Consider the following 25,379-nt stretch of genomic DNA (forward strand, 5'->3'; position numbering starts at 1 on the left):
GTGTACTGTAGGACTGTTCTGATAATCAGGCACCCTCAGCACTGATGGTCTTAGTCTTTGTTTCATTTAATGATTGACTCGAAAATCTATCATAAAACCATAAGATTATCTGATCAGAATACAACCAAGTAAATAAAGCTGTGTCACTGACAATACGGAAGAAAACCTGTGTGTGTTTTTTTGCAGCTGAAGAGCCTGCTGGAGGTCATGTGCATTTGCATTGTAATGGCAGAGATACACAGAAATAGTTTTGTGTTTGGAAAAATGATTCAGCAGTTTCTGTTCATGTTGAGGCCTTACCTAAAATAATTCTGACAACACGTGGGTGTTATTTCTTGGATGCCAGTCATAGTCCATGTATACAGCCACTTAAAGATAAAAGTGGAACTTAGTAATTACAGGAGTCCTTCAAGGTGTTGTACATATGTATGCTTCACTTTTTGTTCTTCAGAGTCTTTCAGAATCTTTCGCAGATGTTTTTGCTTGCAAATTTTGCTTTGGAGAGAGACCTGAGTTGATGCCTGGTTCATTTCACCCAAATATACTCAACATGGGGAAAGAATTCACCCAAGTAACTGGGCATAGCATGTCTCTGAGAACACCTGACCGAAGCAAGTGGTTCTGTTGTCATGACCAAAGTTTTTCTGTTGGTGGAGTTCTTTGGTATTGTTGGTTTGTTTTTTTGTGTGTGTTTCTTAATGTGTGTTTCGAGTGCCTGAGAAACCTTTTCAAATGAAGCACATAATTTAGTATGGAAGTATTGCTTACATGTTTTTTGGTGCACTAGGCTAGAAACTGAATCAAGAGATGTATATTAAAACAGTTGTTGAAACAACAGTACATTGTGTGTATTTTTTTTGTATATAAATGGAAGAGCTAGATCCTACAAAAAAAGGTACTATGCCAAAAGGAAGTAAAGGCCATGGAAAAAATGCTACTATATTTACTTCCAGAATTGTGAACTCTAGGCTACCTGAGGAGGTGTTCAGATAAACAGATATAGTAGCAGATGCTTATTTTGATAGAGCAATTTTTCAATGATGGATGTCACTTGTGGTGCATATTGGCAATGTCTGGCATCATTGTGATACTTGAGGATCATCTCTGATCTGCAGGATCATCTCTACTGCACAGCTAACTTCCTGCTGACTTTATTTTTCCCAGTGTTTGGCTCACAGTGGAATATACAGTAGCTTAATAATAACTGTGGTTATTTTCCTTACAAACATCTTTTGTCAGCCTCACAACATATCCATAAACAAAATCATTTTACAGGGTTGTGAGCTTCTTGAGTTCTTTTCAGTGTTCACAGTAGCTTCCTTTGGGTTTGCCTAACAAATTTCATACTGGGGGCCTGTGTTGACTGAAGGGTTACTCTGATCTTTTTTTCCTGTGTTTCTGTACTTTAGAAAACTTTAAATCAGACTAGAAGAATTTAAAAAAAAAAGGATTTTTTTTATCATGATTTTCTCTCAATTGTTTAGGAAACCTAAAATATAAAGGGCTTTTATTATGTTGTAGCTTGTGAACACATTTGCTAACATTAAACTTTTTTTTTGTTCTTGTTAAAATTAGCTTATTTAACAACCACAGCATACTGAAAATTGTCACCTTTTATCACTTTGGATAAAAGCTTCTCTCCAAAAGAGAAGTATTATTGACAGTTGTAAGTATATTTCTGTAATTATCTCCCATAGCTCTTCTGAGATGCTAGGAGTAATTTTATTTTACAATTATTTTCTCTTAAAACACAAATACTCAAAATATGTAGCTCACTTTTCTGACTACAAAAGTATGCTCAAAAAAGAAAAGCTGAAGTAATGCCCTGTTGATCTCAAAGACAAACCTTGTAGAATGCCTGTTAAAGGGTATCTTGTATTAGAGAAATGATGGAAGGTGAGAGGGATTCAGTCTGGAAATGATTACTGAACTGGCAAAGCTGAAACTGTGTTTTGAAGTATATTCCACTGCTATTTTTTAATTCCTCTGGATATTTTTTATCTCAAAAATGACCATTTGCAGACCTTTTGAATGTTGCACTGTTGGCACTTAGTGCAGATAGAATAGGTTCTCTTGTACTAATACCATGTGCCAGTACTTCCCTGACTTGCCTTGTTTCAACCTAAATGGTTCAAGTTGTCCAGCTGCCTTTAAGTATTCCTTTCTGCAAAAAACATTAAATTCCTTGCTTTTGTGTTACTAGGACTGGGATGCCTGGTTACACCAGTCCTGTTTTGACTGGCATTTACATAGCATGGCATTTAATTTGGCACAAGTTTTTTTTTGTATAGGTTGGAGTTTATTGCTCCCTTTTTTTTTTCCTATATGATTGTAGGGAAGATTGTGTCTTGGGGAAAGACAGAATCATTGTACAAATCTGCTTAGTACACAGGATGAAGTGTAGGGGGCAGATCTCCAGCTGAGGATCTGCTCATAGGAATATTGATGATATACAGACAACTTTGCTGATATTTTTGGATTCTCTTTGATCCAAATTCTTAGCTCATGAGACATCAACACTTATTTTTCATTTTCACGTCAACTGTTATGTTTTCACTCCAACTCCCTGACAGCTTTAGACTGTCTGCTCATGATATAGGAGGAATGAAAAGAACAGCTTTATCATGAACAGAGTATCACTGGTACTGTCTCCTACTGCTTTTCCTGTTTCTTTTGGAATGGAGGACCTATTTTAATGGTGTGTAGGAGGCTGATGAGCCCCGGGTATCTTTGGGGAATTTATAATAAACCACAGAAAATACAGCCTGTCTTGGAAAATAAGGAGAAAACTGTTTTGTCATAGCAAAATGATCCTTTCTTGTGTGAATTTGGATCCTGCTCTCTTGCTATATTGGAGTAGGTTTGTTCAAAGCAATTGCAGGACTTCCATTTAGTATAGACCCAGATAAAGTTCAAGATGCAGTTCTTAATTTTATACCAGAAAAGAAATGAAAAATTACTGTGCGTTCTTTTAGCTTTCTGGCTGTTTAGATACTGGAATGTTATATAAGCAATCATGAAGTTGAATTTTGCTTATTGCTACTTTCTAGTAGAATCTTGGCTGGAATAGAAACTTGGCTGGAATGAACAGTAATGTCATTTGGTCTATAAACAGATGAAAGATTTAAGAATCCGTCTGCTCGATATATTTAATGTATACACAGCTATTTAAAAGTTATAAAACTGCTGGAATGCATCAGGTGTTTGTTATAGAACTTTCAAGTTTAACTTATATAAACATATTCTGTATGTCCTGTGGACAGGGAATGCTTATAGTCGTGATTCTCTTCCATTTAGGAATGGAGCAGAATGACAAGAGTCTTGTGGATTTAGTTACTATTCCAGGATTATAGCTACAAAGCAGACAAAGTATTATGTGGTGCCAAATCAAACACTTTGCCAAACTAATAAAGGAAAAAATTATTAGTTTTACTATGAACAAAAGTCTTTAATAATCACTGATCCCAGTGTTTAGATAGATTTCTGAAGGCTTTAGACTTCCTCCTTCTGTGCATGTGTAGCACATTTATGTGTTTCTTAATGTTTTAAAGGAACATAGTTTAAAATGGTGCTTACTGAAAACCAGTATGCTTAGATTTTTTTCAGTGGGAGAAGGTGCAAAGATGCATTTAAAGCTTTGAAAATCATTCCAGATGATGGAAATGGAACTTCAGATTCTGTGATGAGGGGTATCTCTGCATAGCACAGGGTGGGTAAGCTAACCAGCCTGTGCAGGTGATCCCACTAATTTAACTTCACTGCTTCTAAATATGGGTCAGTACATTAGTAGTTAAGGTACATCTATTTGGCTCTGTATTGTACTGTCCCTTACCAAAAGTAATGGATGGCTTGTGTTGAGCTATGAATGTCTTATTCAAGAGCCTATTAATTTCCTGTGTGGAAAAAACCTCAAAGTATTTGCTATTTCACATGTAGGAATACTGATTTTCTGTTTATTTAAACTGCTGTGTCTGACTCTAAAGCATCCACACTGACTAAGAGTAGTGGTAAAGTGCTTTCCAGGCAGACTCTTCTGCGGAATTTTGTGTTATGAAGGGAAAAGATGTTATGAAATAGGTTTCATAATAAACTTCAGACTTTGACTTTTTAATGTTGAAGCCACATATTGACTAACAGTTCCTGTAGTAAAAATAATTAATATATGAATATCTGCTTGGTGCCTACCTTGCAGTTCTCTCCTCATCCCTGCCAAACTCAGAAACATTAGGTGACTTCTACAAAAGTGTGTGTAGATAGGAAGGAGCACAGAAATAGCAGTCCAGGCAACTGTGTATACATAATGTGCTGGAGTTCAGGCTTGCTCATTTCCAAATGAGTATTTAGAGCTTAAAAAAAAGACTACTTCCAATAATGCTAGACACTTAACTTTGTCAGCTAGAGAATGAAATATGGGAAGTACTATAGAATACTGTAGAGAAGCATACTGTTAATGTTGGGTTTAGATATGCTTTGATGTGTAAATTTATTTTGAAATTGATCATAGAATCATAGAATGGTTGGGTTAGAAAGGACCTTAAGATCATCTATTTCCAAACCCCTGCCTTGGGCACGGATGCTACATTTTAGACCATGTTGCCCAAGGCTCTGTTCAAACCTGGACTTGAACACTGTGAGGGATGGAGCACTTGCCCCTTCCTTGGGCAACCTGTTCCAGTGCCTCACCACCCTCAAGCCACTGTAGTTAACTTTATTTTATACAGCAGAGTTTAATGTATGATGTTATTTACTGAATGGCCAGATGGGTCTACGAGTACCTGTTTTTTAAAAAGTCTTTGGCTAGATTATTTAGAAATCCAAAGCAAGACTTTGTGAATAACAATGATGTGTTACTGTTTGCAAGTCATATTCACGTGAAGCCAAACACTTTTCTTGGCTTAAGAGCTGTATTTCTTCAGTAGAAAATAATTTCAATACCAAATACGGAACCACAACTTTGACTTCTCACTCCATTTCACAGCCTGCCAGAGATACCCGTTGCTAGCAACTAGCTGGGGGTTTTAATAGTGCTCATTGGTTCCTTTAGAATGTTACCTAGCAGGTTTCAATGTGACTTGTTACTTTTAACAAAGGCATCCCACAGTTCAGGATGTCTTCAGAATGATGAAGTGGAACAGGATTGTGCTTTACTTTTATACTGAGCACAACCTGGTAGCCAAGCTTTTGTTGGGACTAATATTCTTTAATTGTTGATTTCATACATACTAGATTAATGGTAGATTGTCTAGACAGTGTCACTTAGATATGAGTGAACTATGAAATACAGCATTTGTTCAGGATATAAAACTGAAGACTATGGATCTAGGATTCCATTTAGATTGCTAGTAAAGATTAAAACTTCCATCTTGATCAACTTCTGTTTTGACCTAAGCTTTGGTCTGCAAATTATCTGGAGAAATAATACTGAAGATAATTACAGTTCCTACAACAGTTTTCTTTAAAGATTATCCAAATGCATTAGTGCACCTGTAAAACTAAATAAAATTAAGCTAAAGATGCTGCAACTAATGTACATTTCCCCACTTAAGTACAGAAGACAGTAGAAATGGAAAAATAGTGTGTTCTGCCTGTAAATGAAAATGCTGCTATTGAACTCTTTCCAGAACAACATGTACTTGGATTGTTATTAAAGTATTAAATATTGTGTGTGTCTAAGCCAAACGACCTAGTACACTGATAGTGCAGAGCATATTTCACAGTTACAGAAATACCTAAACTGTTTTTTCAGTCTATAAAACAAGTAAATTAGGATTTAAGCTAAAAGCAAAACAAATGTGTCTGCCTTAAATATTTTCGTTCTGAAATTGACTCCAGTAGCTCAGTCCTGTTATATTACTGCTATTGAGAAGCACTCTATTAACTCAATGATTTCAGTAAACAAGGTATGTGACATGTTCCTCTACTGGGCATTAAAGAACTCCTCAAAGCTGCATCATTACAACTACTGTACCTTTGGGAAGAATGTTAATAGGCTTCCATTTTATTTCAGTTTTTGAAGTTAAAGTAATACTTGTCAATGAACAGGTCTTTTTTGCTTCTTTATAACAAATGCCAATATAGAAGATCATTGCGAATGCTGGCAACAGGAAATATTTTTCAAGGAAGTGAAAGAGTCTATTATAGTCTCATTTCTGCTTTCATTTATTTACATCTTTCACATTGCTTTGCTTGGTTTTATTTCCTTTCTCTGTCAACCACTATTTTTGCTCTGTACTCATGCATGCAGTGGTTTGTCAAAGACTATTTTAGTCTATCTGAATCACTGGGGAATCTTATGGAAAAAGTTAGGGACTTACGCCATCAATAAAAGAAAATAATTTCATACCTACCTTTAAAGAAGGTTTGTTAATAAATGAGCACCCTGTCAACTTTAGTAGATAATCTTAGGCATAAGTTTTGTATTTTAATGCTAGGGTTTTTATACTACTGAAAGTTTAAATAATTGTCTGTAACTTAAAACATTATTAATTGTAAATGTTTTCTTTTACATAGATTACAGAACAAAAAATGGATGAATATAAGAGTTTGTGCAGATCTACCTTAAACAGGTTAAAAAGACTGACGGTCTGCTTGCAAACATACCTCTATTTAAAAGCAATCATATTGAAATAACATTTCTACTACATGCATCATATAATCATTGTGTCTTAGTAAACTGGTATCATGAATGCCAATATTTGGCTACGTCTTTACATAAGGTATTTGTTAATTTGTTGTCAGAATTTTCATCTTATTTTTAGAATGATTTTAAAGATTGAAAGCCACTTTTGTTTTTCTTATTGTGAAGCTTAAGAATTATTGGTTGAGAAGACTTCTTAAGAACTCTACATCCTAGAGTATTGTATGTGGCTTTGTTATTTTGTGAATATCTCATAATAAGTTAAACTATTAAACCATGTTTTAAAAACCTGGTGAGGTTTTGGAGATTGACAGTGCTGTAGCCTTATAGGCTGACCTGATGAAGGGATTTTTTTTTTTTTCCCCATTTCAACAGTAGAGGATAATAAAATTGAGAAATTCTCACACATTCTGTTCCTTCCCATTGTCTTCAGCCTTAATCCCTCTATTAATTTTTCTTTAATGATCTGCAACAGCTTTCCCTTGACTCATGTGCAGGTCCTGAAAACGTTCTTAAGCTGTAACTGTGTGGCCCTGAGAAGAAATAGGAAACGAACCCACCAGCTTTTGCTGAAGAGTCCCTTTGCATTTTGAAATATGACCTAAGCTCTGTCAACATGCGATTGTTATACTTTAGCATCAAACATTAAGGCAATATTTTTCTTAATCCTTTTTCCTCTTTTCTGTTGTATTATCACCTAGTATTTTATACAGGAAAAAGTAAAACCAAGACATCTTTAACTTGTAGGTAGGTGTAAAGTTTTGGAATGTCCCAAAAGTCTAGGTTACAGCCTTATGTTTGATATACTTTATATGTCTTCTCAAAACTGTTTTCTGGAATGTTTGGAGACCTTTCACAGTAACAATATTTAACAAAGTAATATTTATTACTCAAATTTGAAGTGTTTTTAACTCTACCAAAACTATTGCTTAATCATAAAACTGACCCTAGGCACCTGATACTTTGCCAATTTTTCCACAGAAGATTTGACACTTCTAGTATTTTCCAGACAACACAGTGCTAATTTTAAATTAAAAACCAATTTCATATACATGGAATACATTATACTACCGTCCTCTGTAGTATAACTGAAAAATTGTATCTTATAGAACCATAAAATAGTTAGGGTTGGAAAGGACCTTAAGATCATCTCATGTTGCATGGTAAATATTTTATCTATCTTACGTGTAAATGATATGTATTTTGTTCAGGTAGGATCAAAACTTTTAGTCAGGAGATATTTGGATTGGAATAACCATTGAATGCTCATACTGGCTTGTTACAGAAACTCAAGATGCCATGAATGTTTACATTACACATTCATATATGCCATGACCCTTAATATTAAAACCAGTCTAGCTGTGTTGGTACAAGACTTCACCTCATGAACTTAGTTGTAATGAAAAGCAAGTTTGCATTGAGTAGAGAATTGCTGTTTTAATACTCAGAGTGTTTTAGCAAGTTCTACATGCATTGCTCTGTGGGATATTGATGCTTTCTAAATTTTTTTAAATAGCTTGGTTTATTCTCTGAGGCCAGAGAATTCCTATTCTCCAGAGCACTCCTATTGTTCAGTTCTAACTTTAAAATGCTTCTAGTTGCATTTATAGCTTTTGCACCATTAATTTTTACACATTTTACATACATTTTGATAGATTGTATGTTTATAGTAGTTGAACCATGGGAAGTATTTGCTGGGCCCTCCTACAGTCATTCTCCAGATTGTCACAGGAGAACAGTGCGGCATACATGAGTTTTAAACTTCATTTGATGGATTATGGTAAATCCATTACGTGTTTATTATAAATATACTGAGTTGATTTGACTCATCTATGTGAGTTAAAAAAATATTTTACATGGTCATGAATACTTGGTAGCAAATATGGTCTTTCCAAGTGCTTTTGTTTCATTGTTTGGCATGCTTGTAGCTTGAATGAAACATTGTTTTCTTGTGTTTTAGTCAAAGTTTGATGTTAATGAGGATGAATTTTGGGGGATGTTATGTCCTTTCTTGGGATACAGAAAAGGGTTTTTTAAGGCTTTGTTTATACATTACATGACACTTATTTCTAAACTCATGCATGACTTCCCAAACAAGTTTTGTAGGAAGAATATTAAATTATTAGTCCCCAAACCATTTAACTTTGTTTCTTTGTTTTCAGTGTGCTAAGCACAGAGAATATGCTGGACAGCACAGAGGGTCTTTTTGTCATGGTATATTTACAAGCTTTTAATAAGGATGAAAATGAGCTTTATCTTGAATAAATCTCATTCTTTGTCTACAAAAAGGGTTGTTCTGCTTAAATAACTTAGACAATTGTGAAATTCATGCCGATACTTTTAACACTGGGACAGATTTTTATATGAACTGGGGCTCATGTGTTCAGTTTCCCATTAGAATTTTATGGACATTACAGTTTTTCCAAGTAAGTATCCTTTGGTCTTATTTCTGGATGAAAGTACAGTCTATGTCATTTTGCATTTACTACAGTGTTGCCTAGCAGTCTGATTTTTGACTGCTCCTGTGATCTGTTTTATGTAACTTATGGCAAGTTTACATATTTTCATGACTGTTAATACTAAATTCTATACTTGCAAAGGGTTTAAAAGTCCTTTACAAGGACACATCCAATACCATGTAGTCATTTTGACAACTTGCCGTGAAATGGAAAAGGAGAAAAATGAAATAACTTGTTTGGCAAAATATCCATCTTTTAGTACTTAATTCTCCTGATAGCAACAGGACTAGAAGTGTATTTATGTTTATCTTAATTTAAAACGGTTCACAAAAAAATGAAAAAAAGAAATTGAAGACTTCAAGCACAAATCCTTACTTTTAAAAATGAAACCATAGGGTAGCCAAATTCAAGTGTTGATTTTAGCAAGGAGTTATAAATCTGACTACGCTGCATTGTCCCTTCCCTATTATCATCAGTTACTGTGGTGTTTTATGGTATTTTAAGTGACATGGGTGAGACTGGACAAACTATACGTTGTGTTAATATCACAGTCCATAACCTGCAACAGCTCATTGTTAATACTTTGCTTTCCTATAATAAAGCTTAGCTTATGTAGAATGTCTTTAGGACTATAAATCAATAAAACCATTTTAAAAGTGAATAGCCTAGCGTAAAAAAGCTATGTTAGCCTCATAATACTTAAGAGGAACAGGGATGAAATTCAGGAATTCTACTTTGCAGTCAGCCTGAGGTGGCTGTGAGCAGACTCCATTACGTTTATTCTACTATACTTTAGTATCTTCTAGTGTTGAGATCTTAAATTATTTCTTTTCATATAATGCTGATGAATAAAATCCCAGACAAACAAAACAAACACTGAATAACTGAGATTTATTCCTGTATATCAAATGGCAGTGTTGCTGAGGAGTCAGCTGCTTGGTCATCAACAGCTCCATGAAATCTTTAAAGACTTCGGGGTTTATTTGCTGTAATTTGCCAGTTTAAATTGAAACATGCGAGATAAATAGTGATAATGAGTAGCACAGGCAAATAGCTAAAGGATAGTTAAGGCAAGTAGATCAAAGCAGTGTATTAATGTTACTTAACTCCAGTTTGTCTCCCTGCATTACTTTTTATGATTAAAAAAAAAAAAGAGATTCTTTCAAAGGGTTCTTCAGTGCACACAGGTAAAGCACCATCTCTGAATGTAGTTCTCCAGAGAATTTTGTTGGTTGTGAAGAGGTAGAGTTTTTAAAGATAGGGATATTACAGGTCAATTTGGCCACTCAATGCAGATGTCTAAAATGGAATGGTGTAGATGAGAGCTGAAAACCAAAGCTCTAAAGCTTGTCCTTTGTATTCAGATTTGACTGTGATAAATGTGGGATACATAGACAGTATGAATCAAATAGCGTAAATAATGAATTAAACTTAATTGGATCATCATCTTATTCATTTTTTTAAATATTTACTTCTGAACAACTTAGTTCATGTGAATTATGTGTATAGTAATCTAAATATCATCCTAGAGAAACTTTTACAATCAGCTTTAAAGCACTGAAAATAGTAATGAAGAAAATAAGTAACCAGTGATGTACATATAATACAAAACATGTTGCTCATGATAGAGGATGGATTTTTGTCTAAGTGAAAACAAAATCTGCCAAGAAAATAAATATTTGTGTGATATATTGCAGCCTGATGGGAGATACTAAATGACATATCTAGTAACAATTTTAATTTGAAAGAACTTATTTCTATCAAAATGAAATACATGCTGTTTGTGCGGGTGAAACCAAATGTGCTTTAGATTGTGTAATGGGCAATTACTGCACATTGCTAAACTGTGTAGCTTAATGCAATCTTATGTTAACCAGTGTAGTTCAGTTTTGACATTTTATATTGCACTTCAGTGTTAACCTTCAGGGTATGTGAATTAAGGGGAAATGCTTTAATTTGGAACCAGTGACCAAACTTGGGGTATCTCTATATATGTGGGTGGCCTGTGATTTCACTCTCAGCTTTCTGTTCCTGCAAGCTGTAGGTTGCCATCTCTGTTGTCACTGTAGAGGAATTGATTCCAGTTGGCTGCTACAAGTGTTTGCTTTTGTCTTGCATCACATGATGACCAAGATGCTCTTAATGGAATCTCTAGAACATCTTGCCATCTGCTGCACAGTACTGCATGTTTGCTGGTTTTTCCAAATTTGAGCATTGCCTAATTAGGACCATGGAAAAAATTAAGCAAAAGTTTAGGGGAGAAAAAGTAATGGGACAGCTGAAAAGAATCACTGGCATTCCAATATGCTCTTTAAATAAACACAAGCTGTGTTCCATGGTTAAGCTTGCACTGTACTTGTCTTGAGCCTCAGTTTTCTGTCTGCGGTATACAGCCTTTAGCCAGAGGATCCCTTTTATCTTTGCCAAAACATTTAGAGAAATAGTGTTCTATCATAATGCCACTGAAAATTCAGCCTGGCTTTATAGGTCAAGAAAATTAGGTGCTCAATCACAGGCAGAATAATAAAGTGATTTTTTTTCAGTTCTCCCCTCTTATTTTCTTGAAAATCTGAATATTTCACAATGAAAGAGTTTCAGGAAAATTTGATCCCAAGAGCAGGTTTGTTTTATCGTTTATAGCTTGAGCGATGTTTTTCTATGGGGGGAAAAACAATTGTCAGGTTAATCTGGAACCTGAGCTCTGAAGACCAGTAGGAAATGTTCCTTGCAATGTGTAATCTTTGTTTAAAAGCAAAGATACAGATCTTATTTGCTCTTTTTCTGTTTATTAGTCTTACTATCTGTGGACTTAAAGTTCTGTATTTGTGGTGCATAAGTCTGCCTTACTTCTCAGAGCCAACCAATGCAAGTTGCCTAGAAGGTATTTACGTGAGTCAAACTCGGCACCTGGTGTAATCGGCTAAAACTAAGCTAGGAATCCTCCTCAGTTTTCCCCTTAAGTCAGTGGAAATAGATTTTAAAATCCTTTTACAAGTGGTTCAGAGAAGTCTTGTGTCTGCTGGCTTCTCTTCAATGGCTGCAACTGGAGCTTAGAGAACCTGCCTGACAAATTCAGGTGCTTAAAGTTTTAATGAATATTTCTTTTTCTTTTGTCTCATAGACACTCAGCTTGTATGTTTATGAGCTCCCAACAGCATTAATATTAAAAATTGACTAATAGGTAATTTGATAACTACTTTTTTCTGAGCTTTTAAGATAACATAACAATTAATTACTGCAGAATAGTACACGAAGTAACAAGGTGTTTTTTTTCTGTGGGCACAATTTCTAGCTGAGCTAGTTCACTAAATTCTAGCTGGTTATAAATCTTTATATCACTTAAGGCTCTGCTCTTTGTTTGCTCTTGCCAGTGATGCTGCATGCTGATCTCCCAGCACAGAATATGAACATTGCTATTGCCAATTATTAATGTACTCTGTTTTATTCCGTTATTTAAAAAAATGTTGAAAATATTATCAAGACAAAACCTACAGATATAAGCAGCATGTACTGTGGTGCTGCTTGTCTTTGAAGTACTCAGACTGCTTTGTGTTTCTACTCCAAAACGTTTAGATGTTCCTTCTTGGTTTTGTATCATCAAAGTCAACTGAAGGTAGGCTTTTATAAGCAGCTAAATATCCTGACACAAAATTCAGGTGGGCCATTTCAGTTCCTTTATTCATCTTTTTTTTTTTTTTTAGTTAAAAATAATGAAAAATCTGTATAATAACAGCACTTGTGGAACAAGTAGTTTCATTGCTCTTGCTATAGCTCTTAACTGGAAAGAAAAGTACACCAATAATTAAGTGGTTCCCTTTTTTGGACTTCAATCACCATTGATTTCAGAAAGTATTTTGGAAAAGTTGTTATATATGTAAGGGTCCAACTTTTTATTGAAAATTCCTGTAGATAAACATATGTTTTCTAAAAAAACCCAAAAAACCCCTTTCCATTATATTAATCTATTATGGAGAAATGTTTAAGAACACTATCTATTTAATACATATTCATTAGCATATAAAGATTTTTATTCACCTGCCACTTCAGCCTGTCTTTCTAGAGCTTTTGCTCTTGCTTTCTCTGATTTTTGAGCTTGAGAGCGAAAGACTATTCCAAGGAAACAAGTGACAGTGATTCAAAAAACTGTCTAATCTCTGTCAAGAGGAAAAAAGGAAAAGGAATATAGGAAAAATAGGGAGGAAATACCCAAGAAAGAGGAAAAAAAGATGACTCTTGAAAGCAGGGTTTGTAAAGAAACTAAGAGAGTCTGAGCCTTGTTATTTGATTTGAAAATGAAGTATGTTTAAGATAAGGTTTAGTTCTTGGATTTGAGATTTCAGAAGACCGAGGATCATGCAACGATTAGCTGTAATTTGCAACTTGAGAAATTATAGCCTAAAATATTGGTAACTTTGTGGACTGAGAAAACTGGATCCATAATGGAAACTGGACTTAAAGTTTCACTCCATGTTACACATCCTTTTTCATATCAAGATGTTTTTTATAACAATACCTTCTGTTCCTTTTAAAAATACACTTGGATTATTTCTGTGTAATGGCTATTTTTTATTGGTACGTACAATAAAACTGTAATTAGACCTGGGAGATCAAACAACCCTTTAAAAAACACACACAAAAGCCCCAACAAAGGAGATTACAGTTTTTCTTTTAAATTCTTTTTTCAGTTAATACTCCAGATGATCAGATAAAGCTTTATTGTAAAGGGGCAGATACAGTTGTATTTCAACAACTTCATCTGGCCAATGGAGTATTCATGTCTTTTGGCATTTAACTGTCTTGGTGCAAGTACTTCTACTTGAGATATTAACTCAGGAGCTTCTTTTAATAGTCAACAAATTCCACTTAAATTAGAGGCTTAAAATTACATTTAAATATTCTTGGTGTAAATATAAACATAAATTCCGTAATTGGGAGTAGAATGTTTTCTTGCTGTGAAGTTAGGTTAATGTTCTACGTATTCTGTGTTCCCAGAGCTGATTAAAGAACTATATCTACTTAAATAATATGGATGCTAGTATTTTAAGCACTTAGAATATTTACATTGTGCAAGTAATCACCATCTCAGAACTTATAGCTTGAAATCAGTGCAAGTGTATGGATGTGAATACAAATTACCCAGTTACTTTAAAAAGTGTGCGCTGTCTGTGTGATTTCAGGGGTCTCCTCTAAGGTGAACTTCAAGGAAAACTGAATCAAATTCTCCTTGCTTTCTCAAAGGGTTTATGTTCTCTGTAAGTGTCCATGCGTAATACAAACCATTCGATGATTTTTAAAATGTCTGTGACATTACTAAACCATCATAACATATACTTAATATGGGTTACAAATGTAACTATTGTTTTCCTCTCTGTAATAGAGCTTTCTTGGTTTTCTCTTAATCTTTTCCAGAAGGCCAGCATGTTTTATATGAAAGCAAAGCTGGAATCATAAGCATCTGATCTCTTTTACAGTTCCTTAGATGCTAAAACCTTGAGTTTCCATACTAACTCTGTAAGGTTAAGAGGGGGCTGTATGTGTGTGTGGCCAGGGTACAGTTGCCATTTAGATAAGGGAACAACAGAGTGGTGTGGCTGAAACCACAGTGTACTGTAAAGCATGCACACACTGCATTGGGTGGTCATGGCTGTCAAGACTTGTCCCTTTAACCTCTGTCCACTTGGACCGGTGTCTGTCAGTCTCCTTTCTCTGTCTCTTCGGCTCTCCCTTTCTCCCACTTTTCCCCCCTACACTCCTACAAATGTTTTCCCAAACAGGTATGGTTTTCTCTCAATAGTTCCTATTTTCAGTTAAAAACTTTTCTTACATTGCAGTCCATCAATTTTGATGTTTACTGGTTTTTTTTTCTTTGTACTATCTTATACCAGAATATAGGGAATGATCAAGCTACGCTGTTGTTGGTAAGCCATGTAACAGCTTGTTTTGTTGACATGTGTTTTAGGTGAAAAACATTTCCTGACATATTCTTGCTCTTTAACAATGAAACTGTTCATGATCTTTGCACTTCAAAGGCATTTACAGAAATTTTAAGGTATAATACTGCAGTATACTTTGCTTAATAAAAATGTCTTGTGCAGAAGAGTACAGTAAAAGTACAAGTTTTGAATCCCATCCCATGCATAGTAATATCGATATTTAAGAAATAACTTATCAGTGAAATTTTGAGTCCAGTGGAAAGTCTTAGGACTTTCCCCAGTTCACTTGCAATGAGCACGGGTCTTTAGAATATCAGTGTGAAGGATGAAAACAATAATCACATTTGTTTCTTAATATATTTGGAAGTCTTGCAATTTGACATTAAAGTATATATGTCTATGTGTACTAGCCAACGTTTACCTAATTATATCCTTGTTTTTCTAAGTGTTAACTAAAGCTCAAAATGATCTTATTGCAAGGAAAGCATAATTCACTTGGCTGTGAAGCAGTAATGTGGAATTGTTTTAATTGCAGGTTGTTCTGTCTCTTTCAAACATGTAATAAAATTTCTTGCATTTCTAATACTTACGAATTTGGGCATCAGACTTATTTTGATGGCTTGGTGATATCTATATTGGGGTTGATCCTTTTCACTTATGTTCTAGTACCAGTTTCCTGGCTTTTTACAAGGATTATATAGTGATGGCAAGGGGAAATGGCTTTAAGGTGAAAGAGGGTAGGTATTAAGAAAAAAGTTTTCACTATGAGGGTTGTGAGACACAGGACCAGGTTGCCCAGAGGAGTTCTGGATGCCCCACCCTGGCAGTGTTGAAGGCCAGGCTGGGGCTTTGAGCAATCTCTTCTAGTGGAAGGTGTCCCTGCCCATGGCATGGGGTTGGAACTGGAGCTTTAAGGTCCCTTCCCACCCAAATCATTCTGGGGACTTCTGTCGTGGGAGCTTCTAGGATTACAGTCTTTTTCTCTATATAGTATAGAGACCTGAATGCTAGTGATGTATTTTACTTTGCCAAGTAACGTGATGAAGTTTAGCAAATGGTATGTAGGAAAATTTAAAATTATTAGTTGTCAATGCTACCATCAGATATTTTAATCCACTTGAAGTGTACCACTTCTCTAAAGTTATGTCTAAACATGTAAGTGAGCCTAACTTGCATTTCATTCCCCTTTGAGAGTGACAACTTTCAAATAAAAATTGAAAGGGGGGGGGGGGTAGGGCAAGAAAGATTCATCTGCACTAAATTTAAGAGCTGAATTAAGAAACCCAGATTTAATCCTAGTTATTTCAGAGGAATAATTTAGCCAACTTTTATTACTGAAACTTAAAATGTTTAGAATAATTGAGGAGGGAGAGACTTTCTGGTGAATGAGTGGATGACTTCTGACTTGGGTCTTACTAGTTCCCTTCCCTACCTCATTCACTGTGAAGCTTTTAGTAACGTCTGTAGTAATTTCCACTCTTAGAGTTGCCACAAAGACTGTTTTATTCACTGAAAGATCCATTTCATATTTGTTATTAATGAATGTACATCTTCCTTGGATGTGAAATCACTTAAGTTCTACTACAATATTCTCTTATTCAAGACTGTGGATATATGTGAAAATTTTAAAAAGTAGTTTCTTCCTTTAGCTAATAACTTTCATGACACGTTTGTGTATCAAGGCATGCCTAACTTTTCACCTTCATACACAGAGGTCAGTTTGTTTTCCTTTTAGCACCTTCTCGCTACCTTTGCAGTGATTTTGAAGTGGGATGTGCTTGCCACCTTTAGCCACACATTCATCCAGCAGGTGTCCTTCAAAGAGCAGAAGTTGGCCTTTCCCTGAGCAGCACTTAACCCGCTTCCTGGGCTCCAGTGCATGGTAGTCAGATTGCTGTCTAGTTTACCATATGGCATCATCATGCCTTGCAAATACACACTAAATACTGTTTTTCAATGAAAAGTTTAAAAGTTTCCTGCAAAAACCTGGATACAGTGGGAAAAGAAAAAGCTCGCCTGTGCTCATCAACATTTGTTTTAGGGTTCCTTGACTATTGCTGCTACTATCATTACTGCTGGCCCTGTTGACTGCTGCTATTGCTGTTGATACTGCCTAATTTTGTACAAGCTTATTCTTTGAAGTGTTAACTAAGCAATCTTTAGAGAAACATACATAAAATTTTGGAGTAAAGCATCAAGATATGATCTATGAAGTTTGGATCTACATTGTGTTGTGGCTGGTTTTAGAATTTGGATCTGCTGAGACTAGTTTCCTCTGAGTCGATGTTATAAAATTTAAGAATAAGCTGAGTAATTTCTAAAATAAAATGATAGCTGTAACAATGTATTAATTATTCCAATACTAAAAGGCAAAGAAGAGAAAATAACAGGTATCAATTTACTTTATTAAAGATCTCCCTTTGTGAGATATATCAGCAGTCTCACATGGGCCCTACTGCTATAATAGTCTAGAACTAATTGTTTATGGAGTAGGTCAGCTAGCAGATATTGTGACAAAAATTCTTAAGTGTTATGCCATAGGAGTAAGACACATAGAAAAAACTTAGCATATGTATAGGGAGTATTTTATATCTGTAATAGTGTCCCATCCAAGGAGAGCTTCTAAATTCTAGTTTGCAGCTGCGTCAGCATAGTTTTTTAGAACCACTTAATCAGTAAGTCTTTCCTTGCTGTTGAGTGAATGAAAATTTCCTTTGGGGAAAAAGGAATCCAGTAGTGTCAGAAGGATGATAAATAAGCTCATGTAACTCAGTGTTTGTTCTGTTGTCCTTATTTCAACTTATATTGTTTTCCTTTGATATTCCATTTCTACTTGGAGCATTACAGTATGTTCATACAGCAAACATCCTGGCAATGAGATTAACATTCAGTTCTAATAAATTTCTACTGAACATTATCTCAGCTCCAACTGAAACTTACATGAAACATTTACAAAGCAAAAACAATGAAGAGATTCCAAGGAAAAATACTAAAATAAAAACTAAATTCAAAGTTAAAGGTGAGTCAGATGTGTAGAAAGACTCTCTGGTGACACTTCTAAGTCATTGTCAGGTGGCCACATTCCTTTCTTAACCTCTTTTCTATTTTTTTTCCTTTAAACAAAGCAGAATACCTGTAAGAGCTTTATGATTCTCAGCTACTCTGTGGGACGAAGTGCAAAAGTCCAACCAGGTCTTAGTTTGGGACAAGTGTGTCACTGGTAGTTAATTAACCCCTTAGTAGTTAATGGTTATGGCCTGTTAAGTATGTTTATTATGTTTTGCCCTTTCATTCCCACTCCAATTATATGTGTTCTGTTCCAGGAAATTCAGGTTTAGAGCATTTGGAAAAGAATTAGTATTCTGCATAGCTTTTCAAAATAAATTTTACGAAAGAGGGTCTTGTAGTCAATGTTTCACACCATCTTATCCATCCTTAATTAAAATGTCCTATTGCTGCTATCAAGTGCTTGTGTGGGAGTAGCAGCAGCACAGGACCAATGCCAATTAACTGGAATACAAGTAGGCAGATGTAGTGCAACTATTTTTTCCCCATTTTGCTTAAAAGCACAACTTGAGCTTAAAATAATTACAACATCAAATTAATGTCATTAAGTTAACTCCAGTGGATTGTTTAAGTATCAGCCTTTTATAGGAATGCCGGAACAATTTGCTTTGATTAGAGAATCTGGTTCCTGTCATAAGGAAAGCTCTGTTCCTTTCATGTACTTCAGGCTTGAACTCTTGAACAAAAATTGAAAGTTTCTTATTTACTAATCTAATAGACTTTCAAGCTTGCTGTAGCTGCATTAGAAGATAGTTAGCAGTTCTAGTCTCCACCTGTTTGTCTCGCTGTGTGCATCTGCAATACATGCTTTCCTTATTACACTGCCATATCCTGTGGCTTGCAGCACTCCAAAACTTCTGAGATTCCTACTTCTTCCTTTTAGAAGATTTTCTTTTCATATTTTAATGTCACAATTTTCACAGTAAATTAAATGCTGTGATATATATATATTCAGATGCTAAAGAATTTTTGTTCCTGGGCTCATTCCATATGTGGCTAGCTGCAGTATTAAATATAAACCCAAAAGAGAACCTTCTGAGGGTATGGCTGAACGTTATGCAATGATAATTGCAAAAGTTAACAACGGACGTTCTTCCAAGTAATGAACCAAAGAAACGCACATTCCTGTACTAAATGCCTGTTGAGATGATCGTTCAATTTAGTAAGTCTTTTGTTTACTCCCTAATCCTCACAGTGTCAGCTGGAAAGCTGAATGTTTTTCTCAAGTAGCCAGTTTAGTGAGTTGGTCTCTTTTTAGCATTTTTGTAGGTAAAAGTGAAGTCAAACAATTAGGCAAGAAAATGTATTTTATAATTGTGTGTGTTGAGATTATATATGCTATATATGTGTATATACACATAAGAGGACGATTTATGATGATGAATAGGAATGAGATTTTCTGCTAAATGCTTCAGTTGCTTAAAATTCCTTTGACTTTGCTACAAAAGAAGATACCCTACTTAAGTGCAAGGAATGACCAAATTCATGTCGCCCTAAAATAGTTACAAAACCTGACTTACCAGAAGTTTTTAGGCTCTTGCTATTGAGGCTGATTTGGAGAATATTCTTGGAACTTGTCTGTATGTGTAAAACTGTGACTTGCTGTTGAGTCACTTTACAAAAAACATGAGTTTCAGAGCTGATTAGGAAATACAGGAAGGCAGTCACGTCGGCAGTAGGAGCTGGAGCTAATGACATCAGCATGATCAAAACTAAGGGGAAATTTAGTTTGAAATGTAAATAAAAATGATGGCTTATTAATGAATTTGTGTTTATAGCAGGCCCATTACTTAGACCTTTTTTATTTGAAGAATTGCTTTTCCTTCTATGGAAAAAATAACTCAGATCAACCCTTATGCCATTATTTGGTAATTGAAAGTAACTATGATAAATAAATTGACTTGTGTGGGGTGAACTTCAACTGAGTAAGCCCAAATATCTGTCTAATCCAGGGTCCTATCTTTAGCAGTGACCAAGTACAGACGTTCAGGAAAAAAACAAAAGAACAGGGCAACCATTCAAAGCTGCTTTTGCAGCTTCCTTCACTCCTTGTCTCAGCAAGATGTGTGTTCTTTGTGTTTACTCATTCTTGATGGTTTTTGTCTTGTAACTTTGGTCACCTTTCAAATATGTAGGAAATTGTAGTTCTACAATACCCTCCAAATGGTTATTATTTTTGTAAAATGTGAGGCTACTGTTACAAACATTTATATCAAACATAAGTAATGAAATATGACTGATGAGCAAGTTGGCTGTATTTCTCAAAAAGGGTACCCTATAGCTGTTACTATTGACTTGTTTGTTGTGTTTTGTGTTTTTTTTTTTGTGTGTGTTCTTTGTTTGTTTGGTTTTTTTTTTATTTTGTTTTTTTTTGTTTTTTTAATGACCCATTGGTTCGGTGTAGAATACAGTCCATGTAGCAACTGAGAGTATGAATAGAATTCTTGTTCTCTGCCTGCCATCATGGACATCCTTTTCATTCAAGGCCTCTAGTCAGTACCACATTGGATCCTCTTAGCTGCCAGCCTGAAAGCTCACTTTTTGTCCTGCTTTAAGAATATTTGAGTAACAGATGCTGCATTTTCTGCTGTTAGCTGAGCTATTTCTTTCATTGCCTAATTTTGGTTGTAGCTGGGTTTTTGGAATAAAACTAATCCAAGTCTGTTGCACAAAAATGTGAAGTTACCCACCCTGAGCGGATCTACCAAATGCTGGACCTGATATAACTCCTACTGTATGACTGCTCAGAGGCACCAGGAGCTTCAGAACTCAGTGGAGGATATCCATATTCGGGTCACTTTTAATTGCATGCAGGCATCTCAGAATTAATGTTTTGAGAAAGTGCAAAACTGTTGTATTAAACACCATGCTTTGATAGCCTGTAAAACTTCCAAACTGATTGATGTTCCTGTTTGAGAATGCAGTGTGTCAGGATCAGAACATCAGATGGTATTAAGCAAATGAAATGCTTAATACTGAAGTTAATATAGGTAACTGCTCTGTTTAGTTTACTGTCAGATACTTGGAAGTTCCTTTTTATGGTATGATAGCTATGTGAGACTACACAGTAAATACATAACTTTCTAATTAATTGATGGGCAGTCTTAAAATGATACAAGTTGACCTCATGATGAATAATGGCCTGGGTCGCTTGCTTAGATTGTTTCATCTTGCTGCTATTAGCCTTGCACTGTAAATTTGTCAAAACTTGAAATTCCCACAATATACTGTTGAAGCAGGAAAAATAGCAGAATAGGATGACACAAAATGGGTTGCTCTGTAACAGGTTTATTTTAAGTTTTGCTGTTGTTATCTAAACCAGTAAAAGGTTATAGTTAGTATAGAGTTAAGTTGCCTTTGTTCATCTATTTTGGTGTGAAGAGCTGAGAAATGGTCTTCCAGAAGCAGCAATGAATAGGGGAAGAATTAAAGGGGACATGAAAGGAGAAAGAAGAGAAACTGTGAATTACATAAAAATAATCATAACAAAATTAATTTGCACAGGTTTCTGCTTTTGCTTCTGGGATTGGAGGGACTGTGTGAGTGAGCAGTGAAACCAAGTGTTCATGTGAGACCATTTGTTTTCTGATGAACACTTTTGGCTCCTATTTCAAATTTCCTGTAGTCTAGGATAATGTTTTCCATTGACAGTAATTATATCAGTTGTCTGAAACTGTGTATGTGGTAGCTTAATAAGCTGACATCTGTTTTTCAGCTATTCAGTGGAAGTTAAGTTTCCTCTGTCTTTTCTTACAGGTGCACACATAGGAGTTGGCATCAGTGGCTAGGAAGAAATGGAAGCTGGTTTGGCCAGGGACTGTTTGCCCAGTTCAGATCCCTCCAGAGGCTGTCACAGGTTGATAGCAGTCTTTCTTGTTTGAGGATGTGTAAGTTCTTGTGTTCTTTCTTCTATGAAAACTTTGCATTCACACTGCTGCATTTACTCGGGTCTGTGTCTATTTTGTATGTTTGTAAATGAACAAAGCAGTGACTTGTACTCTAGATACCTGAAAGTAGAAGTATTGAAAGTCAGAAGAATGAATTAGGCAATCTAAATATTTGAGTGCAATTGTTTGGGAGTTAAAATCAAATAATTATTGTTTCTTTTTATGTTTGAAAACATGAGTGTGTGCCAGTTGCTACACTTAATGATTTTTCCAAGTTGAAGACATACCATTTTTATATGGTAGACATTTCTACCTTAGAAGGAAGAGAGAAGCCATTTGTTTTGCTTTAAGGGTATGGTAATCCCAGAGTTTGTCTGTGTGGTTGTAAGGAGTGTGTAGATAGCCATGATGAAACAACTGCCCCTACCTAGACTGCATCCGCTATGTCAGCAATAGATGTGTAGTAAGCAATTTTACTAAGGTGAAGAGCTGTCTTGGAATTTCATGCTTTTTTTAGACACAAGACAGATTTCTTACTTTATTTTTTTTCCTAATGCTGTAAGCGTTTTTCTTCACAGAAGATTAAGTTGGTGATCTAAGAAATATTGAAGGAGACAAAGAGTGGAGGCCTTGCAAGCTAAACATCATGTTTTAAAAATCAGTAATATGTTGGACTGAGATAGCTTTATGGGAGGCTGTATTTGGAGATGTTTAATCAGAGTCCTAAATGTCTCCTTAACATTTTGAATCATGTTTTAAGAGAATGAAGACTTAGCCTGTTTCCAGATTTCTTCACATCGTGACATTATATGTCCAAATGAAAAAAAATGGTTTTAAATCAACATTTAATAAATTAAGAAAACAACCTACTTTTTCAATGTGTATGTTAGTTTCAACAGACTAAGAAAACAGGGATGTTTGATCTCTCTTGTAAATTCTTTGTTGCTCAGAATCTTCCACTTCTCTGGTTAAGCTTTTACTAGACCTTGAAAATACAAGTCAGAACAATGACTTTCTTGTCTTGTCAGAAGCATCTTCTTGAGTGTCCAAAAGCAAACAACTAAAGAGTATAAAACTGGGACAAACACGTAGTGTTATTTTCTCATGTTAATTTTTTTGCTTCCAGGAATTGGAAGCTGAAGGACTTTCTGAACCATAGGTTCAGAAAACATGAACCATAGGTTCAGAAAACATGACTGCTACTGCTGAACCCAGGACATTATAGAGGATGGTTACGATCCATCGACCTCTGGGTTATGGGCCCAGCACGCTTCCGCTTTGTTTACCAAGTGTAGAGGCTTTTGTTTTCAAGCATGTACTCCTTATAGCATGATGTTCTACAACTTAAAAATCCTTTCCCCATTGTACTTGCTGTCTACTTTAATGTCCCTTAGCTCTTGTCACTAAATTCATGATGATTTTATAGCGGTCTTTTCTTTATACTCACCTCTTTTCCTGATGGAATGTCCTAGCGTACTTATTTAGTGTCTGGTAAATGAAATGGTGTTTGGAACATCCTCCTCTGAGACACTGAAAAGTAATTAGGGAATGAGTAGGTAGCTTTGATTGTTAAGGTGAGCTGGTCTAGCAGGTAGGAAGAATAAAAACCATGTTTTCCCTGTATCATGGAAGCATAGTTTTGAGGGTTTTTTTCTGTCCATGTGTAACTCCTGAATTCACATAGAGGAATTGGGGAAAAATTCTGAACTGCAGCTGTGATGTGTGTTCCAAAAGCTATACAGAGGTAAACTTAGAAGAGGAAACCACTCCTAATGCTACTGGCATGGTTCCAGAAAGGAGAGAATCAAGGACTGTGTGAAAGCATGAATAATTGTGAAAATATGTTAATGTTCTGAGCCTGAGGAAATAACCTATGTCTGTACAGGGGGATGTTTTTCAACAGTTGCAGCAATTAAACATTTGATTACAATTTCTAGAATCACACAGTATTGCAAAGCTGTAGGTGAACGCAAGAACAACCAGTATGCTTCACATAAGTTTTTGTTTTGCTGTTTCAGCTCACCTTTGGAAACGTAGTACACACATTCTTTTTTTTTTTTTTTGCGTGTGTGTGGTTTTTTTGTTTTGTTTTGGGTGTTTTTAAGTGTGTTTTTATCAGAAGGGTTTTTTTTTAAAAAAAAAGGCAACCCCTACCCCCCCTTAAATTTTGTGCCTGTGACTTTGTGATTGTGTCTGGGGCTTTTTTCCAGTTTGATTCAAATCTGAAGTTTGATTCAAATTTGATTAAAATTTGAAGAGATTTTCAGATTTGTTTTGGCTACCTGCCTTTTCTTATGAATTTTTCATATTCTTATTAAAGAGCTGTGCTTGCTGAGAGAAGGAAAAAGACATAAGTGTTTGCTGAAAATGAAAGAGCTTTGAATTTAGGCTAAAGATACAGATTCAGATGTAGACTTTAGAAGTGCTATGGGTATTTTGCTACATGCTCATTTAGAAAATGGAAGTATGTAGACTAAAACTAAAGCAAATGTTTAGCGTATAATCGAGTTAACTGCCAGTACACTAAAAATTCTTCAGCCTAGTTACAAAAAAATCTAGCACTTAAGCTTTTGTACTCAAGAGGCTGGCATGTACATGTCATGCTCAGGTAATTGCTACTTTGCACTACTTGATTACTGTTGGTCTGTGAATTTGTGCTTCATTCTGATGCAACCCGAATTTCCTGGTAGGTGGGCTGTTGTTCACATGACATTTTCTGAAATATAATCCAGTGATGTGAGCATCTGGAAGTTGTTCTTTTGTCTGGCTGAGTGATACTAAATACCGATCGTAGGGTAACTGAGGCTAATAGTGCAGTAGTGTCACTTGTCTAACATCCAATGATAGAATGTTCCTTTTGCCTTTATATTTTTTTCCTGATCTCATTTCAAATGTGATTATTTCCTGCTTTAGGAGTATGTAGTATAAATTCTCCTATATAGTAAACTTCTTTTTTAATACTTCTTTATTAATTAGTAAGAATAACTTGTATAGTAAGTATAAAATCTCCTTGTATAACTTGCATACGGGAATAGTGCAGTGCAATATTCCTTCTTATGCTCTGATATGCCTGTTTCAAAAAACAAGCCTGACTGTAACCTTTGTAAAGAAGCAAGTAAAATAAGGCATTAATCACAAAACTTTTCAGCTTGGTTTGTGAGGAGATCTGTATCAGCTTTCATGCATTACATGAACAGACACTAGGATAAGTTTCCAGAATTGCTACAAAACGCAGACTCTAACATTGAAAAAGTGTTGCAAATTAAAACATTTCTGGACTTTGAATCCATGACAGCCTGCAATGTATGTTTGTATATTTTAAGTATTTGAGGCCAGCAGATATGTTGCTACATCAGCTTTGGGACTTGGGGAATTAGTTTTATGTCTTTGATTCAGA

The 25,379-nt window shown here is 35.3% G+C and overlaps 2 long non-coding RNA genes across 2 annotated transcripts in view; one reads left to right on the plus strand and one right to left on the minus strand.

The window, feature by feature from the left end:
- The window catches only part of LOC133265688 (uncharacterized), a 17,840-nt gene extending 17,003 nt beyond the window's left edge, over positions 1 to 837 (plus strand). Inside the window, exon 5 of the long non-coding RNA XR_009742077.1 lies at positions 187 to 837. This is a non-coding gene — a long non-coding RNA (uncharacterized LOC133265688). The remainder of the gene's footprint in view (positions 1 to 186) is intronic.
- LOC133265689 (uncharacterized) overlaps positions 1 to 18,467 on the minus strand; it is a 22,263-nt gene extending 3,796 nt beyond the window's left edge. Inside the window, exons 1-2 of the long non-coding RNA XR_009742080.1 lie at positions 18,163 to 18,467; positions 11,072 to 11,314 (exon numbers count right to left, since the gene is read on the minus strand). This is a non-coding gene — a long non-coding RNA (uncharacterized LOC133265689). The remainder of the gene's footprint in view (positions 1 to 11,071; positions 11,315 to 18,162) is intronic.
- Positions 18,468 to 25,379: the final 6,912 nt, after the last annotated feature.

The sequence above is a fragment of the Pezoporus flaviventris genome, unplaced genomic scaffold, assembly GCF_033815535.1.
Source record: "Pezoporus flaviventris isolate CSIRO_AGI_PZ_B2104156 unplaced genomic scaffold, CSIRO_AGI_Pfla_v1 ptg000006l, whole genome shotgun sequence".
Taxonomy (NCBI): domain Eukaryota; kingdom Metazoa; phylum Chordata; class Aves; order Psittaciformes; family Psittacidae; genus Pezoporus; species Pezoporus flaviventris.